This window comes from Globicephala melas, chromosome 15 (genome assembly GCF_963455315.2).
Source record: "Globicephala melas chromosome 15, mGloMel1.2, whole genome shotgun sequence".
NCBI lineage: Eukaryota > Metazoa > Chordata > Mammalia > Artiodactyla > Delphinidae > Globicephala > Globicephala melas.
Genome location: NC_083328.1, coordinates 31274688 through 31294919, shown reverse-complemented (window position 1 = coordinate 31294919; position 20232 = coordinate 31274688).

Genomic DNA, 20232 nt, shown 5'->3' with positions numbered 1-20232 from the left:
TCGTCCCACAATTGGAAAGTAAACATCTTTGATGTTTGGAGCAAACTCTTGATATAAGAACTGTCTCCATCAACACTGTGTCTTGATACTAGTATTTGGCACAAATATAAGCCCTCTTAGATTTCCCGCGACAGCTTCATTCTTTGAGAATATACCACCACCACCACCCCTTCTGGACCACTCTGCTGCATCTCTGGCAGTGCCCTTGCCAGCCTAGCTGGGTTGGCTGGGATCAGGTTGAAGCCGTGGACCTGGATCACCCTCATTCCCAACAGGCTGAGCCCTGCCCACCCCAAGTCATCCCTCCACTTCTGCTCTTGGATGCAATGCCACACCATGGGGGAGGGGATCCACCCTCCTTGAGGGATATTCAAGGGCAAATGATATAACCTTGAAATGTGGAGAATCAGTTTTCCATAAGGGGGAATCTTGACCAAAGGAAACAGGTGTAGAAGGGCCTGGGCAAATAAATTCCTCCTTCTTTCTCCATTACGGAGTCTCCTCCTAGTTGTAGTTCCTTTTTGCAACTTTGCTTAAGAAATTCCCTTTTGCTAAGCCGCCCTGCTCACTGAGCAGAAGTGATGTGTCTCTTCGTAGCTTGTCATGAAGTGGTAGCCGTCCCTGAAATCCAGGGTGTAGCATCGCTTCACATCTTTCCTGGCCTCACTCCCATCTTTCCTTTACCCTCCCTGTCCTGGACTCTCAACTCTCAAATAAAGTGAGAGCACTTTCATCCTTGCCTCAAGCTCACTTTCTTTTTTTTAAATTTTTTAATTTTTAAAATTTTTATTGGAGTATAGTTGCTTTACAATGTTGTGTTACTTTCTGTTGTACAACAAAGTGAATCAGTTATACATATACATATATTCACTCTTTTTTAGATTCTTTTCCCATATAGGTCATTACAGTGTATTGAGTAGAGTTTCCTGTGCTGTACAGTAGGTCCTTATTTGTTATCTATTTTATATGTAGCAGTGTGTATACATCAATCCCAATCTTCCATTTATCCCTCCTCCACTTTCACCCTGGTAACCATAAGATTGTTTTCTACATCTGTAACTCTATTTCCGTTTTGTAAATAAGTTCATTTGTACCATTTTTTAAGATTCCACATATAAGCAATATCATACGGTATTTCACTTTCTCTGACTTACTTCACTCAGTATGACAATCTCTAGGTCCATTCTTGTTGCAGCAAAAGGCATTACTTCATTTTTTATGGCTGAGTAATATTCCATTGTATATATGTACCACATCTTCTAGATGGGCCACCATCTACCTTGGACTGCATAATTATTAGTAGTTCCCATTTTCACTCTTTACAGTTATAGGGTCACCTTCTCTCTAGAAGAGAAAACTTTGGAAGAAATGGAATGGAGTGTAGTAGGTTGCATAGTGGCCCCCAAAAGTTATGTCCAAGTCCTAACTTCTGGTAGCTGTGAATGCAACCTTATTTGGAAATAAGATCTTTGCTGATAGAATTTGGTTGAAGATCTCAAGATAAGATAGTCCTAGATTTAGGGTGGACCCTCCGTCCACTGATGAGTCTTCTTACAGGAAACAGAAGGAGACACAGAGACACACAGAGGGAAGGGCCATGTGACAATGAAGGTGGAAGTTGGAGTGATGGGTCTACAAGCCAAGGAGCTCAAAGAATTACTGGCAGTCCCAGAAGCTGTGAAAAAGCCGTAGAACAGATTCTCCTTTGGAGATCTCAGAAGGAACTGATCTTGCTGACATGTGGATTTCAGATTTCTGGCTTCCAGAACTATGGGAGAATAAACTTCCATAGTTTTAAGTCACCCAGTTTGTGATACTTTGCTATAGTAACCATGGAAAACTAACACAGGGAGGACAGAAAATCTTAGTTGGCTTTTTTTTTTTCCTGAAGGGAGAGGGATTGGGCTTGACCTGACTCATGCTTTCCCCTAGGTTTGAAAAAATACCCACCATTAAGCATCCCTCAGATGCCTTTTCAGATATGTATTCACATGAACAACATTGGTTAATTCACAGATCAAAAAATAAGATAAAGACTCTTTGGTCTGCAATTTGGTAAATCCCTGGTGTTTTGCCCAGCCACATGTACTCTCCTTTAGCCAATAAACCCACTTCAGTGAGGCTTTCTAACTGTTCTCTGCAGTGGGACAGACCTATATTTTCCAAGTAGAAGGCATTCTGCAATCTGGTGAACTCCTATTGATCCTTCAAGAACCAGCTCAAATGTCACCTCCACTATGATGTCCTCCTGATTTTCCCAACCACTGAGCATTCCCTTATTTGTGCATTTAAAGTACCAAATGTTTTCTTTTGTAGAGTACCGTTCACCATTTACTGAAATTGTCAATTTGATTTCCCATCTCTTTCACTAAAAGGGCCTGCATTTTTGTGTTCAGATTGTGCGTATGTGATCAAAAGCCCATATATACCTATATCAAATGAAGGGTGGATCTTGTTTGCAAGTCAGGCTTCTTGAAACAGTGTCTAAGGACAATTCTAAGTACAGAAATTATGTTCCTCTCCTATCTTTTCCCTTCAAACTAAGCTGCTTATTCCCCATAGCCAATCTTCCTTCCTAAAGGCAACATTTTATTTGTGAAAGTGCTTTTAAAAGACGGGGGGATTTCGGCATTATTTTAGAGAGACTTTCTAAAGAACAATAACAAGTCTATTTGAATCTTTTATTTGGTATTAACTAGATATTTTATCATAAGTGAGCAGGGAGTTTCTGGGTCACTAGTCTTTATTGCTTTCTTGAATGCATCTCAGCCTTTTCCATAGTTCAAGTCCATATAATCCCCAATCCTTTTTTCCTTCAAATTTTAACTCCTTCACTGTGTTCCTCATCACTCCTCTTGTTAATATCTCTGAGAATTCACTGTTGAATTGTCATCTTCAATGTGAAAATGTTTTGAACTCATGGTGAATTGTGCCTTTTAAACAGGACTGTAAGAACTTGAGTAATTCAGCTTGTTTCACCCTGAGCCAAATACCTGTTCCAAGGTTTTCTTTTCCTCCTCGTTATTGAGTGACGGAGGGAGCCCTGTCCTGTAGCAGTGGCATCTGTTTTAGGTTTATGTTTAAAGGCGTCCTTATCTCTGACCCTGGCATAATTAAATAAATGTTCTCGCAGTCCCTTTTGAATTCCCGCAAAAGGACACAGTAAATGTTCACTGTAATTTCTGGACCTGTCTTCTTGCCTCTTTCTCTGCCCCCTTTCTTCCACCTGTTCCCATCAGGCACCCCGTTTCTTCCCCAGTTTCATCTCCTATTACACATTCTCTGCTTCAACCACAAAGAACATTTTTGAACCTGTCTCTGTGTGTTTGTATATCCTATCCTTTCTGAATGGAATGACCTTCCTCCTTGTCCAGACTCACCCATCAATGTTCAGAGGGAAACCTCACTCCATCAGAAAGTCTGACTGCTCAGAGCACTTTTTTCCTGTCCCGAGTTAATCTATTGAGATGTGAGTTGTTCTCTCTGCTCTGGAAAGTGCCAATAAACGAGATAAACCTTTTTCTTCTTCATTGCAAGATGGCAGCTGGGACTTTCTATTCTGAATTCTGGCTCCCAGCCTGCATGGAGATCAGGTCACAAAGGACAGACAGAGAAGAGCAACAGCTTGTAAAGTTAGCCAAGGACACCTGATGCAAAGAAAGGAGTGCAGAGCTGGGGAGGGATTGTCCTAAGCACAAGAATACCTGGGTGCTTGTTACGAACAGAAATAGTAACAGAAGATGGACCAGCTCTACACTGGAACAGAAGATGCAGGAAGGCAGGTGGGAAGATGGCAAACTGAATTGAAGATGAAAGAGGTGAGCAGACCCCAATCCATCTAAGTTTCTAAGGTCTGAGTCAAAATCTACATTTGTTCAGTGACACAATTTCTCCAGTTCTGCAAAGCACTGGGTCAGAAAATTGTCATTTTCTGAGCGCTTAATCTGTGCCCAGCAGTGTTCGATGATTTGATCACATTATTTCATTGAATCACCAAGTGACCCTGGAAAGAATGTATTACTGCCCACGTTCCTCAGAAAGGAACACCAGATGCAAATATGGCATTAGAGAATCAAGGTTGGAGTTCAATGTCAATGTGTCTGATGGTAAAAACATTTTCTGGTCTCCCAGGTCCTCTCTCTTTTTGAAGCCAGGGCCTGAGGCCACTTGTTTGGCCATACCTGGTCTCACATATGCATGGCCCCAGTGGAACCAGCCTCTACCCATGGGAAAAAGAACTCAGGACAAGCTAAGCCCATCCCACTTTGGTGCCTCCAAATGAAGTTGGATAAGACCTAGTCCAGTCCCAGCCCCTAACGAGATTCTCTGATTACCAAAGAAGGCAGTGGAAGAGTTAGAAATTTAACTGTCAACCTGGGAGTTTTCTAAGTCCTTCTGCTTCTCTCAGCCTTTCACTCCTCCCTACAATGGGCAGTAATGGCCCATTGGCACTCATAGGCAGAAGACTTCCGCCTCCCCTGTGGGGTTCAATCTTTGGCTAACCTTGTTGAGCCTCTTCTGTCATCATTATTGGTCTCTTTTATGGCCCCCACTGGAACTTAACACTCATTGTAAGAATCAGCCTGGTCAGAGGGTTCCAGAGGGGACCATTGGAGTTTTATGGAAACTTTTCCAGCTGCTAAATAACCTTGAGAAAAGAGTTTAGTTATTGACTTCCTGACTCATGGCTCTACCTCCCCAGCCACCTGGGGTGAGAGTTTATATTCTCTGACATCCAGTATCTCCTGAGGATGTAGCACCATTGTTGACCTGAAGCTGTCATTTAATGATGAAGGAAACTGACTCGGAGTTTCTGATTGGCTGTTATTTCATTGCCATTTAAATAAGTCCAAGTTTGGGGTGTATGCCCCTAACTCTCCCTGCTGTGTTCCTGCCCCTGTCCTGTCTTAAAGGCATACACATAGATGACATCCACGTTCGCCCTCTTTTAGGGTTTGAGTAATAGATGCATGATTCCAAGGTCAAGCTCTTAAATCCCTCATCACCCATTAAGCTCCTCCTGATTACTCTGTGAATCACTATGGTTTAAAGACACTGTGCCTTAAAAATAGATTGATAAAAGTGTAGATGTAAAAACTTTTCCAGGATTTGTGTTGTTCTGTAGGTGACACTGGAGGGAAAATTATAAGTTATAAATCTTCTTCCTAGGGATCGCTCTAGAACCTGTCAGGGTAAGAACACTTGGCCATAAACCCACCATTTCCAGCCAGAAGTGTCAGAGTTGCTAGAGAATTGGGTTTATGAGGAATGGTTGCAAGCAACCGAAGGAGTAATTAATTGAAGGAGGACAAGGGGTGTGTGGCATTCAGCAAGATTGTGCTGGCATAGAACAGCCATGAGAATGGAAGTAAATACCCAAAATACGGCACAATTTCTGTAACACTAGACAGCATCGTGATGCTTTGCATAAGTTATACCATTTATTTCTTGCAACATCTCCCTGGGCGGGTATCTAATACCCGTTTTACAGATGCCAAAACTGAATCTCTTATGTGTCTTTTTTTTTTAATGAAATGTAGTTGATTTACAATATTGGGTTACTTTCAGGTGTACAGCAAAGAGATTCAGTTATATATGTGTATTTTTCAGATTATTTTCCATTATAGGTTATTACAAGATATTGATTGTAGTTCCCTGTGCTATACACTAATCCTGTTGCTTTATATATAGTAGACTGTGTCTGTTAATCCCATACTTCTAATTTATCCTCCCCCCCTTTTCCCCTTTGGTAACCATGTTTGTTTTCTATGTCTGTGAGTGAGTCTGTTTCTATTGTATTTTGTACGTAGACTCATTTGTATTATTTTTTAGATTCCACATATAAGTGGTATGATATTTGTCTTTCTCTGTCTGACTTACTTCACTTAGTATGATATTCTCTGGGTCCATCCATGTTGCTGCGAATGGCATTATTTCATTCTTTTTGATGGCTGAGTGATATTCCATTGTGCGTGTGCGTGTGTGTGTGTGTGTACCACATCTTCTTAAACCAATCATCTGTTGACTTTGATTGTTTAGATCCTGAGTGTGAAGCTTGACTTTTTACTTTCTAGATACCAGGAGGTTGGCTTGTGTTCAACCCTTAGTTGACTAGGGTTCAAGCTCGTTGAGACTAATTTCAGTGGTGATTCTGCTGTCTAGACTGTCTGCTGATCTTGACTTTAGCCCATGGAGTATTAAGAGCCCCAAATAAATAGGCCCTGGAACCAACAGACCTGGATTTGAATTCTGGCCATTCCTTTTTCAATATGACTTCCCTCGTCTAGAAAGTGAGATGTATAGTGTTCAGCTTCTGGAGTTTTATGGGGAATCAAGTGCACTAATATTGTAAAAATAGATGCTCGGTAGAGTTTGGACTCTCTTTCTCACAGTTTAGTGTCAAAGGTCCATCGCCCCTTATATAGCAAACTGTCTCATCCATCACCCTCTGAACTCCCACATTTATCCATCCCTATCTTTTAGAACCTGGAAACTTCTACCTTGCATTATGCATAGAACTATGTCCAGTGCACATACATTGTTGGAACTCATCACTGCATGTATTCATCAGGGTTCTCCAGAGAAACAGAATAAATATGTATATTATATTATATTTAATAAGCAGCATTAACAGACCACCTCGCCAACAATTCTTTATAAGAATTCCCAGTGTTCATAAAGCTGAAAGGCGATATGAATCTGGTGGCGGAAAAAAATAAAACAAATAGCCTGTTGTAGGTCAGGGCGTCTCAGCCTCAGCACTGACATTCTCTGTTGTAGGGGGCTGTCCTGTGCACTGTAGATGTTTAGGAGCATCCCTCGTCTCTACTCACTAGATGCCACTAACACCCCCTCCCCAGTTGTGATGATCAAAAACATCTTCAGACACTGTCAATGTCCCCTGAAGATATAATCACTCCAGTTATGATTCTCTGCTTTATAGCATAAGCAGCAGAGTCCAGACTTGAGCTCATTTATTTCATTCTAGAGCCCAAATTGTATGTCACCATGGTAATGATTACTAATTCTGGATCCTTACCTCTTTAAAGTTCCTCTCCTTTCAACCATCAATTCATTAATAGGACTGCCCCCCTAGCCCACTCACAACAACCAAAAATGTCCCCAAACATTGTTCTAGGGGCAGGTGGCAGACAACATCACCTCTGGCTGAGAACCACTTCTATAAAAGATATGGAGGGCTTCCCTGGTGGCGCAGTGGTTGAGAGTCCGCCTGCCGATGCAGGGGACACGGGTTCGTGCCCCGGTCCGGGAAGATCCCACATGCCGCGGAGCGGCTGGGCCCGTGAGCCATGACCGCTGAGCCTGCGTGTCCGGAGCCTGTGCTCCGCAACGGGAGAGGCCACAACAGTGAGAGGCCCGCGTACCACACACACAAAAAAAAGATATGGAAACCTCTGCTTCAGGTCACAGGGATAACTGCAGGAGTGAGCGTTATGCAGGCGGGGTCGCGTGCTCCGTATGAGGCCCCGTGATGTCACCTGACATGTGACACCCACTTTAATCCTCACAAGATTCAGAAAGCAGACTGAGACTCAGGCGTGGCCAGCAGCGTCCTCTAGGCCACCCAGCTAAGAAACAGGGCAGCCAGAATTTGGATACCCTGCGTTTTCCTTCACTCTGTTGGGACTTCTTCTCCAGATCCTGGAAACGCCAGTATTGGAAGATGAAGTGAAATACCAAAGAAAGAAAGGAAAACCATCAGTAGAGGCAAATCAAAACTACAATGAGATATCACTTCACACCAGTCAGAATGGCCATCATCAAAAAATCCACAAACACTAAATGCTGGAGAGGGTATAGAGAGAAGGGAACCCTCCTACACTGTTGGTGGGAATGTAAATTGGTAGAGCCTCTATAGAGGTTCCTTAAAAAACTAAAAATAGAGCTACCATATGATCCTACAATCCCACTACTGGGCATATGTCTGGGGAAAAACATGGTCCAAAAGGATACATGCACTCCAGTGTTCATTGCAGCTCTATTTACAGTAGCCAGGACGTGGATAGAAATAAAGGCTTTCTTCTTTCTTCTGGAACTCTCTTTGGTTAAGACAGCAAGCGGGGAGAGGTACATTCTTTGTCATATTTAGTTGTCGTGCAGTAGTGATAGTGGTGGTCCTGGTATGTATTTAAAGCCATCACCAGGTCACTTAGGTGTGGCTAAGTCAAGAAAAACAATTCCCTGTGGGTTTGGAATCTCTACAAGCCAGGTGTGCACTGGGTTCTCCGAGGATTTGCCAAGCCACAGAGAGCTGAGGCTGCATCCCCCATCCACCCTCTCGTTGCTAATGTTATGGAATCGACCACAGTAACAAATGGCCTTGCATTTGGATGGTGGTCCCAGTTCTGATTACAGCTGAAACTCCCTGTCACTGTTGACATATGTGCACTCTGAGAGCTCTAATGCCACTGGCCATCTGTCCAGGAGTCCAGAGCCATCCTCGGCATTGAAATTCGCAGTCAGAAGAGGCAGCTCTTCCCCAGCAGACACCTGCAGCCCCGGGCTCACAGACATGGCCTCGCCAGCAACCCATCGGTGCTGGGAAGTCCCCGGATCAACAGAAGGTGGAGGGAGGGGATCACACAAGATGGATGGGGGCCCTAGGACATCATCCCTGAAAAAGCCCAGGAGACGTGATTCCCCTGAGTGTGAGCGTAGTGAAGGGGAAAGGGCAAGTTTGATCGTTGCAGTCAAATTTGGGTTTGAATCTCTGTTCCAACCCGTATGGGAAGCATGATATTGAACAAGTCACTCCTAGAGATTCAGTTTCTGCACCTGGAAAATCACAACAGACTCTCCTTCTTCCTTCGAAAGGGATTAATTGGTGTGAAAATTAGCTTTATCACTTAGTGAGTGATCTGTTGTGGTGAAAACTGTCAGCTATGGCCCCCTGCACAACATGGACTTTATTATTCATGGAGGGGAAAAGGGGGGAAGAACCAGATGGTGTGGCCCAAGCTCATTTGGGGAGAGAAGATAAAGCATTAATTAGGAGACTCAGAAATGTTCATAGAGACAAATGTGAGAGTCACATGATGAGCCTCAACTTTTATTTGAAAATGTAACACATTATCGGGGAAAGCGTAAACAGGATGCAAGAATGCCTAATAATAAATATATCTTCCTCCCGCCCCCATCAGATGGCCAGGTCTCCCTCTCATGAGAAATCACTGTGGCTAGTTTCTTGTGCATCCTTCAAGCAACAATCACTGTATAGACAAGAAGAGAATTCTAGAAAAGCGACTTCGACTTTGCTTTTTCTCACTGATTAGATCTTGTTCTTGAATCAGAACATCTGTATCTGTCTCTTCCTTTGCCAGACCAGGCAATACTCCACCATATGGATGTACCATCATTCCTTTCACCAGTTTTCTGCTTCTGTGACGACAAATATTTTGCTATCATAAACGATGCTGCAAAACACATTTCAAAAACCATTCTTCACACACATGTAAGTAAAATATTAGAGACAGGGTTTGTGAGTCATAGGGAGTAGACATTTCTTCTCAATTTGCAAAACTAATGAGCCGCTCCACCAATAATAGGCATGCGTTATCTGTTTTCACACCCAGAAGCACCCACACGATGCTCTGACACCCCACTTTCCCCTTGGAGCACATATGTGTGTTTTAATTTATTTACTTTATTTTTTTTTTTGGAGTGGGGTGATGTTGAGAGAAATGAACCATGAAACCCAGTTTTTATAAAAGAGATGCTCTGAATTGAGACAAATGAAGGACGACAGAGAAGCTGCCCCCCTTCTGGAATATGCCCTTACAACAATGTCCATCATAAGCCTTTGAAGGCAGCAGCCTCACGCAGGAAGCTTCCTGCGTTTTCATTTTTGCGGATAGTCAGTAGGACGGGCGGGAGGGGCGGTCTCTGCTCGCTCAGCTCTCTTCCTGGAGAGAGGAGGACTGAACGGGAGCAGGCAGAGGGGGCAGCAAAGGCCACTTCGGCTCATGGACCTAAAGGATCCATGCCCCGAGGCTGCCGCAGTATAAGGCAAAGGTCCATCACCCACTGCAGACGCAGACCCTCCCAGGAAGCCCGCTTGAGCTGAGAGGTGAAGTTGTTCCCTGCGGATGCTCGAATGAAAATGAGATAAATAGAGAACTCTTTGAAGGTAATTTATCCATCCCTCACTACCTGCCTGTCCCATACACAGGCCATCCTGTGTTTGCCACAAGCAGAAAAGAAAGGCGAGATAGGTAGCAATCCCTCCGGGGCTGCCCTGGGTCAACTTTATCAAAAAGATAAAATGTTTTGGGTCTCGGCAGCCTCCCTGGGCTGGCTCCGGGTTGGGCTTCCCGAGGCATTAAGGGGTGAAGGAGGTGAACGCACCGCTCCTCCTGGTACATCCCAGTGGCCTTGCCTGTGTCGCCGCTGATAGCAGTTTTATCAAGATAAATCTAGTGCTCCTCGGAAAGGATATTAATAAATTATCTAGTAATGAAAAATGTGAGAGGAACCATACTCTTACATCAGGCTTGTGATGATTACTTTGATAGATGCACTGGGGAGATTTCCTCGACAAGGCAGAAACGAGAAACATGACACATAGACCTTTAAGGGTGACCTCAGAGGAAAACAGAAGTTGCTGAATGATACAGAAGCAGAATAGGGAAAACCAGAGCTGCGAGGCTCCGCATGTCCACTGCCAGATGGATGGGCTCCGCTGATCAACCGATCATTGGGTTTAGAGTCAGATGCAGAGAGGGGAGGAGGATAAAGGGAAGGAGGAGAGGGGAGCAGAGGGCAAAGACTGGAGTCTGGTTGTGAAAGCATGTGGTCGAGATTGGCATAGATGCCGGGATGGAGTCTTAGCTTTCTCGCAAGACACTGAAACATCCTAAGCCTCCTTATCTGTGAATGAAGAGAACGTCAATGGCACTTAAATTGCAGGGTTGCGGGGGATTGTGTGCAAAAATCATTGGAAAGTTCTTGGAACCAGTAAGTACTCAATAATGGTATCATGGTCCCTGAGAGAAGTGGGGTCCACTTGAGAGCTGATAAATGTGGTATGAACACTGGGAAGGAAGCAGGTGCTCAGATGAGGCTGTTAAAGAGAGGAACCCCAGTGCTTTTTTGTCAACAGTCCTTGACACAAGTTTCTTGTGCTCTGTTAGGTTCTGAGGATGCTAGCTGAAATGGGGTGAAGCTTCCCCTCACAGGCAACACAAAGTCTAGTGAGGAAGATGGGTTTGTGCAGTAATCAAAATAAAGTATGATGAAGGGCTATGAGAAAGGTATCAGACCTTTTGTATCAGACCGAGGGAAGGCGTGCTTGAGGAGGTGACCTTGGAATGGAATTTTGAAGGATAAAGAGGAATCCATGGAGCGATGGACGAGAAATGTTAAAGGTAGTTCTTTTAGAAAAAAAAAGTCTTGGGAATTGCATGTGATTCAGCACAATTGGAAGGGAAAATGGAAACTAAAGAGAAGCAGAAGAAGAAGCTGGAGACGTAAGCCTGGACCATATTAGTCCAAGTTACTTTTTTAACATGCACAGGGTACCGTCATAATGCAGTGAGGAATCACTGCCTTTTTAGCATCTGTTTCTCCCCTATTTTAGCTACTGCTTCTTGATTCACTGTTGGAGACTTGCCTCTCCAGCATTCCCATTGATTTGTGAGCTGCAGAGCTGCACACAGGAGGCTGGGGGCAGGCTGGGAGGGCAGTCAGTCACCTGAGGCATACCCACCTGCTAATTCTACCTGTGCCTCCCGTGAATCCACGGTGTGGCTCACTGAAGGCTGGGGAGCACAAGGATGGAGCTGCATCTTCAAAAACTTGAAAATACACAGGTGAGCTGGAGAGCAGAAAAAGCTCCCCAAAGGTCCACAGAGCTGGAGCCTTGCTAGTGAAGCAAAGAGAGTTCTAAGAAGTCTTGCTGGGACTCGGGTCCCAAGCCCTGCTGAAGGGAGAATCTTCATCTTACCTATAAACATTTACAACCACGATGACCTGAAGCTACAACCCAACTTTACCCCAGCAATGCTGGGATGAGATGAAAGAGGATAAACTCCCACTCTACTGGGTGGGAGGAAAGGGCAAACCCTTGTCCAGGGTAGATAGGATTTAATCCACATCTACTCTTCTTCCTTTTTTTTTTTAAGAATTTTTTTTTGATGTGGACCATTTTTTTAAAGTCTTTATTGATTTTGTTACAATATTACTTCTGTTTTATGGTTTTTGTTTTGGTTTTTTGGCCACGAGGCATGTGGAATCTCAGCTCCCTGACCAGGGATTGAACCCATACCCCTTGCAATAGAAGGCAAAGTCTTAACCACTGAACCACCAGGGAAATCTCCTATTCTTCTTTTATATACAATATCTTTTAGACATAATTACAAGATATTTTTTTTTTTAAAAAATAATGTGACCCACAAGTTAGAGAAAAAAAGTGGTCAGTGAACTCACAGATGACCCAAATGTGAGAATTAGCATAAAAGCACTGTAAAATAACTACTCTCCACCTGCTAAAACATCTAGTGGAAAAAGTGGACAATACACATGAAATAATAAACATTTCAACAGAGAGAGAAAACACGAACAAAGAAACAAATGGAAGTGTTAGAACTGAAAAATATAATATCTTTAAGGAAGAATTCAGCAAATGGGCTTACTTGTAGGCTGGACATAGCAGAAAATATATTATGGATAAATAAAATTAAGTAAAATTATCTATTCTGACTCTTCCAAAAAAAAGAGCAGCAGCAGAGTCCTATGGGACACTGTCAAATAGTATAACATACGTGAAATTGGAGTCAGGGGTCAGAGACAGGGTCTGCCTTTCTCTCCACTGTATCCCCAGATCCTGGCACAGTGCCTGAGTCTTGACACAGTAGAGGCCTGGGGGAAAGTTATCACCTTTTTCTTCCTTTGATATCTTAGGACATTTACTTGTGTTGGCTGGAAGAATAACTCCAGTGCCGAAACTTGCATAGAAAGAGCTTTGTTTACGGTATCTCATCTTCCTCTCTCCACCCCTCTTCCCTAAGTGGGAAGGATTTTGAAGTCAGAGTGAATCAAGTTCAAATCCTGTTTCCATACATCTGCTACTAGAGTAGCCTTGCACAAACTACTTCACCTATCTGAGCCCATTTGCTCATCGTAGAAACTGAAATGGTAAAGACTGCTTTTCAGGTGTTGGAATTGATGAACAGATAAGTCAGATGATGTGGAAGGAACTGGCTTGGTGCTCCTCCTTCCCTGCTTTCCCATCTCACTGAGCTCTCCTTCCTCTCTCCCTTCCTGGTCCCATCCAGCATCTCTCATCCACCTCGTCTACCCCACTTGCACCTCCCCTCCCCCTTGCTGCTCCCTGTGTCTGTGCTGTATGAATATACCCTCTACCACTGTGTGCACTGAGGTCAGGGTTAAGGTGACACCGGGGTGGTGGTGGTGGGGGTGGGTGAGAGGAATTGATGGACACTCTGCTCCATTTCATGCCAGGTCCCCACTTCCTACTTAGAAGCATGATATCAAACCAGGTGGCCCCATTAGAGTCCATCTAGATTAGGGGTCCTCAGCTGGAGATCAAACTGCTGAGCTCCAAGGGGCCCTTGAGTTGAGACACAGTATGCATTCTCACACAGATCCTGTTACACACGATGGACAAGAACACTCGGAGGGCATCTACTTCAGAATCCCCCCAACCCCAATTCCTCATACATGTTCTTGTACTTAATCTGATCATTGACTACATCGCATGGAGTCAGGAAATACCAAATCTGTATTAGTTCTTCAGAGAAACAGAACCAAATGGAGATATTGAGAGAGATTTATTTTAAGGAATTGACTCACCCTTATGGGGGCCAGCAAGTCGGAAATCCGCAGGGCAAGGTTGGGGATTGGGGTGAGAGCTGATGTTGCAGTGTTGAGTCTGAAAGCTGGAAACTCAGGCGGCATTTCTACATTGCAGTCTGGAAGCAGAGCTCCTTTCTCTTCTGGAAACCTCAGTCTTTGCTCCTAAGGCCTTCCACCAATTCAGTACCCGTACACATCTCCTGAAACCATACTTCATATATGGTTTCATATGTCTTCAAATAAAGACAATAGCAAAGTCATACTTCTCCCTCACAAAATACAGCTATCCAGCAGAAAACTGAAAATGCACTAACCCTTTCTCCAGAAGAGGATGCAATGTCCTTAGATAATGTTCACTCTTCTCCTTGATAGGCTGAAACTTTAATGCTCTACTAAAAAATTAACAATTCTCAAACACTATGGTGTAAATTTAATATGTCTTTATGTTTTATGACAAGGGAAACAAAGATATTTGCTTAAAATATATACAAATATAAACATATGCATAAAAATGTGAGAAAAGTACTCAAAACAATGACAGTGTATTACAGTTGTTATCTTTTTTTGTTGTTGTTTGTTTGTTTGTTAGAAAACAGGTTCAGAAGAGGAGTTCTGTCTCCCCAGGCACTGCCAGGGCCTTTCTTTGGGACATGGCAGGTCAGCATCTGTGCTGGAAGGAGCTCAGTCTTCTTTGGACTCACTGGGATTTGGGCTTCAGGACTACACAGGGCTCTGTCCATGCTGTCAGGAGCCTGGTTCTTCAGGACCTGCCTGGGGAGGCGCCGCCTGGAGGACAAGGCCCAAGACATCCCCAACACCCAAGACAGAGTGGCTCCTAATATCATCTCAGTGCCACTAAAATACATGTGGACTCTTCCAAGGGCGATTAGCCTCACATCTTTGTGTGAACTGGATCTGTTTCTTCAAAGCCATTGTCTAAACATTGAAGACGCTATGTGGCATCCTCAGTTGGTGGCTTGTTTTGGACTCGGGGCTCCATTTCAGTTTGAATTTCCAAATTGAGTGGATTCAGCAGGCCTGCCAGCTGGGAGCACGGCCTCTACTGAACTGAGTGGTTGGGGCCTGCACTTCCCAACTGGCCAGCAGGTGGCGCCAAGCCCAACTCTGACTTTTGGGGCTCCTGAGTGTTCAGCTGGGGGACTGAATTCCGTGCTTGAGCTTGGCTCCTGGTGCAGTGGACAGGAGCTTGGCCTCCTCAGGATCTTCCAGGACTTTGACTTCTGGACAACGCCGGGACATGTCAACATTGACAGAAGATCAGTTTCCTCAGGACAAACGGGAGCTTCGGCTTCTTGACGATGCTGGACCGCATCCATGCAGGCAGGAGCCCAGTGTCTCCAGGACCCACTAGGAGGCATCTCGCAGGAGTAAAAGGTAAGGAAAAGGTTGGAAGAAGCGACTTGCACATGGATTGCTGCTGAGGGGGTTCATTTTCAGTGGAGTCAGCAAAGGAAGGGCTTGACGTGGACCGTTGGGAATTTTAGTTAGTTTTGTGTGTGGTGTAGACTGGACCCAGTATCTTTTGGTGTGTGGTGTCTGGCTTTCCCGGCAGCATTTATTGGGGGGGATGGTCCTTCCCTGGTGGTGTGTGTCCTTGGCATCTTTGTCACAAATTAACTGACCACACACACGTGGATTTGTTTCTAGGCTCTCTGTTCTGTTCCTGTGGTCCATGTGCCTATTTTTGTGCCAATACCACACTTTTTTTCGTTGCTATAGCTTCATGGTGTAGTTTGAAATCAGTGATGAAGATGCCTCCAGCTGTGTTCTCCTTTCTTAGGATCGCTTTGGCTACTCGGGGTCCTTTGTTGTTCTGGACAAATGGTGGGATCGTTTTTTGTTTCCGCGTAAAATGCCATTTGAATTTTGTTAGGGATTGAATTGAATGTGTGCACAGCTTTGGCCAGATGAACATTTTAACAATATTCTTCCAGTGTGTGAGCACGGATTGTTTTTCTATTGATTTGTGACTTTAGTTTCTTTGTCAGTATCTTATGGTTTTCAGTGTGCACATCGTTCATGTCTTTGGTTAGATTTGTACCTGGATGTTTTGTTCTTTTTGATGCCTTTGTGGATGGAATTGTTCTCTTAATTTTTCTTTCTGGTGCTTCATGGTTGGTGTACAGAAATTCAACTGATTTTTATGTATGGCTTTTGAATTATTCAACTCTACTAAATTCATTTATTATAACAGGTTTTTTTTTTTTGGTGATTTGATGTGCAAAATTGGAACTCAAAAGTCCCACTGTTTCTATCATAACCCAGGTCATATGCAACACCCAAGACATAGTGGCTTCTCATATGACCTTCCCACGGCGCCTCTTAATAACATGTCATTGCTTCCTAATTGTTCATTTGGCAATGTTCTGTTCGTAGCTTGAAGTCACCCATAATGGGAATATTTACACTACAGAAATAGACAAATATTAACCAATGAGGTCTTTTGGTGTGTGTGTGATTCATTTGTTAAACATTACCTGTGCATCACTGAATATGAGCTCCATGATAATGGAGATTTTTTTTTTATCCTAACACCTAAAACAATACCTTGCACATAGCAAGTGTTTAATAAATGTTGACTTAATCAATTTAGCTAAGCTCAATATCCACCACTGTACAACTGGGAAAGCTGAGGCTCAGAGAGGTCGTCACTTTCTCAAGGTTGTCCAGCTCATAAGCAAGTAAGCCAGGATTTAAATCCAATTCACTCTGACTTCAGACCTAAGCTCTGTATTTCCATAGAGAAGGGGGACCCAGGTGTAGAGATTCCCTCAGACATTTTGACCATCTTTCCTAAAGGACACTGAGTAGGTGCCACCACAAGGAAGACCCAGGGTGGCCTGAGGGACCATGGGTACCAAAGAGGCCAGCTTTCTCCATCACCATCATTGACACGTTTTCCTCTATGCCGTGGGATTGACAAAAATAAATTCTCTCTCAGCCTACAACTTCTTAATTAGGCTGTAGTCACATATCTTCAGACTTCAGAAAAGGCAGTGGAAGCAGCTTACAGCCATTGGCAGCTAACAAGAAGAAGTAGGGTAGCCACTGGCAGTATTTTCTCCTTGCTCAGTAACTCGAGTCTGGCCCGAAATCTCTATTATTCTTCCAGGAGGATGGTCATGATTAAAGGATTCCTTCTGCAGCTGAGGCCCAATGATAAGGACTTTCTGTTTAGACCCTCCTAAACTACAAAAAGAACATAAATCATCATTTTGCATCAACTTAGTTTCCATATTTTATTTTTACTGGAAGTTGTGAGGAGGGGGCACAGTAGGTTAGGAAACGTGGGTTTGATAAAAGAAGCACGCCCATAGTATGGTTGATGTGTTTCTGATGGGGAGGGTCAATTCTACAGCATGATTAATTAATCTCTCTTATTTTATGAGACGCAGCAACCAACTTGCAGGGAAGGGACCAGGTATTTATGAAGTCCTAAGGTGTGCCAAGCATAGTGCAGCATGGCCTAGATATTACCTCTTAGTCATAGAAAAAATTGTAAAAGTTGATGTTATTAACCCTATTTTATAGCGAAGAAACTGTGCATGGGAGGAGTTGAGCACCTTGTTCAAGGCTCCATGGCTAGTGAGTGATAGGACATGGCTAGTGGCCTCTGCGGGCTCCTCCCAAACTTCTCTCCATCAACCCCCTTTCCTTCCTGCATGTCTAGTCTCCTCCCTTCAGCATCTCAGCTTCCTCCTCCCCCACGTCCAGGAGGCTGCAAGCCCCGTCCCATTTGTCTACACTGCCATCCACGTCCTCTCCGGAGGTGTCTCTGGATCTTAACAACCCTTGAAGAGTGGCTCTTAGAAGCTAATAACTCAGATTCCTCCTGCTGATGTGGGTGACTTCTCATCATGGAACTAAAGGCTCTTTTGCTTTCAGGGGTGAAGGTAGAGAACGATGAACAAAACATGCAAAGGGGAGCAGAGGAATCTGGCAAATGGAAAAAAACCCTTCTTTTTTCCTACTGATTAACTCAATTAACTGAGGGCAAATTTCTTGAAGCAGCTCAGCATCACTTTGAGGGATCCCGCTAGCCCTGCTTTCCCTTTAACAGCACTGGAGAGGGAGAAGCGCTTCCTGGGGAGGAGAGAAATTATGCAGTGAAAACGGAGCTCCTTAAAAAAATTTCTCCTCCCCGGGGCTTCCTAATCTCTCTTTCCTCTAACCTCAGAGAGGGCCAGACAAGGAATTTCCTGCTTTTGTTTTTAATTTAATTTTTATTTTATATTAGAGTATAGTTGATTTGCAATGTCGTGTTAGTTTCTGGTGTACAGCAAAGTGATTCAGTTGTACATATACATATATCCATTCTTTTCAGTTCCTTTTCCATTACCAGTTATTACAGAATGTTGAGTGGAGTTCCCTGTGCTATACAGTAGGTCCTTGTTGATTATCTATTATATATATAGTAGTGTGTATATGTTAAGCCCAACCTCCTAATTTATCCCTCCCCCCCACCTTTCGCCTTTGGTAACCATACATTTATTTTCGAAGTCTGCGTCTTTTTCTGTTTTGTAAATAAATTCATCTGTATCACATTTTTAGATTCCACATATAAGTAATATCATATGGTATTTGACCTTCTCTGACTGACTCACTTCACATAGTATGATAATCTCTAGGTCTATCCATGTAGCTGCAAATGGCATTATTTCACTCTTTTTAATGGCCAAATAATATTCCAGTGTGTGTGTGTGTGTGTGTGTGTGTGTGTGTGTGTGTGTGGATACCACATCTTCTTTATCCATTTATCTGTCGACGGACATTTAGGTTGCTTCCATGTCTTGGCTATTGTAAATAGTGCTGCAGTGAACATTGGGGCGTATCTGTCTTTTCAAATTATGGTTTTCTCCAGATGTATGCCCAGGAGTGGGATTGCAGGATCAGATGGTGGAATTTCCTGCTTTTTAAAGTCACTGTCTTGAGTCTTTTAATTCAGGAAATCAAAGCAGGACCATAAGCCAGCCCTTCATGGGATGACACAGCCACTCTGGTGTGTGGGGGGTGTCTGGGCATCTTCAAAAACATGGCAGAGCAGGTAATTAAATAACAAAACAGATGCTATTGAGAAAATAGTGTGGGTGGCACAGTGGGCCAGAAGTTGAGACGGGAGCAAATGGAGACATAATTTTGCTTCCTGCGACACGCACTCCTGAGTTCCACTTTATTGTAAAATGGGCCCCGTCTCCAATCTCCATCAAGTATTTTATACGTACACATATGTCTTTGTGCTTTGAAAATGAGAACAGATTCATATTCTTAACTGGTATTAAGTTTACAGTGTTGGAGGTTTCATTTGCATAATAAAATGTTATACAAGAGGAGATGAGGGTTAATCAAAGGGTTTTATCACTCTTTTTAATTATCTTCATTATGCCAGAACAAGATGTAAATTTTAATTCTACCTTGTTAGCTAGCGGATTCCACCAAACTTTGGAATATCCTAATCATCTGTCATTTTTAATAGGCACAGATGCCAGTGATTTTAGCAAACGAAATGCCCTAAATATTGTAAGCTTTGTTAATCTGATTGATATATCATTTAATATCATTTAACAATTATTAATGTTAAACATAATATCACCCCAGATGGAGGCCCCTGTGAGCCACAAATGGGTCCCCCGAGTTTTTCTTTCCCCATCCCGCTCTTCATCAACTTACATTTGAAATTCTTCCCCATTCACACAGCACTTCTTTGTTTTTCTCCTGCTCCATCAAATCTGTAACCAGAGTGTGCTATTCACGTGCAGTTCTTTTTCAGTGATCCACAAACTCTTTAGGTTTCTCAAAAGATGTAGTACATACTGTGGTCTTAGCCCACGGACATGAAAAGGATTTTCAAGGGATGAGCAGTGGGGTATGTCTACGTACGTGTTGGGTTTATCTGCTAAACTTATCGTACAGAAGCCAAGCAGAGTCTTCATCCCAGCCTGGGTGATCAGAGGCAGAGCCTGCAGATCCCATTTAAATGAGGGCACTGCTGAAGAGTAAACACCAAAGCAGGCTTTCCCTGGGCTCCAGGAGATAAGCAGTGATGCAGAAAGAGGTGGCTGCCCTTGTCTACTGCTGCTGAGCTTGGAGCTGGTGGAGGTGGGACATGAATCAGCAAGGCTGAGCATCCCCAGTGGGTCACATGGATGTTTCTTATGGCCCTCTGGTCGTGCTTTAGGTGTGAAAGGTGGTGCTATGGAATGAAGGTTGGGGTCTTTGGGAGGTAATTAAGACTAGATGAGATCCTGAGGATGAAGCCCTCACGAATGGGATTAGTGCCAGTTTAAGAGTCATGAAACAGCTTGCTTCCTCTCTCTGCTCTTTGCCATGATAAGATACAGCAAGAAGTCGCCCATCTGTAACCCAGAGAGGTCACCAGAA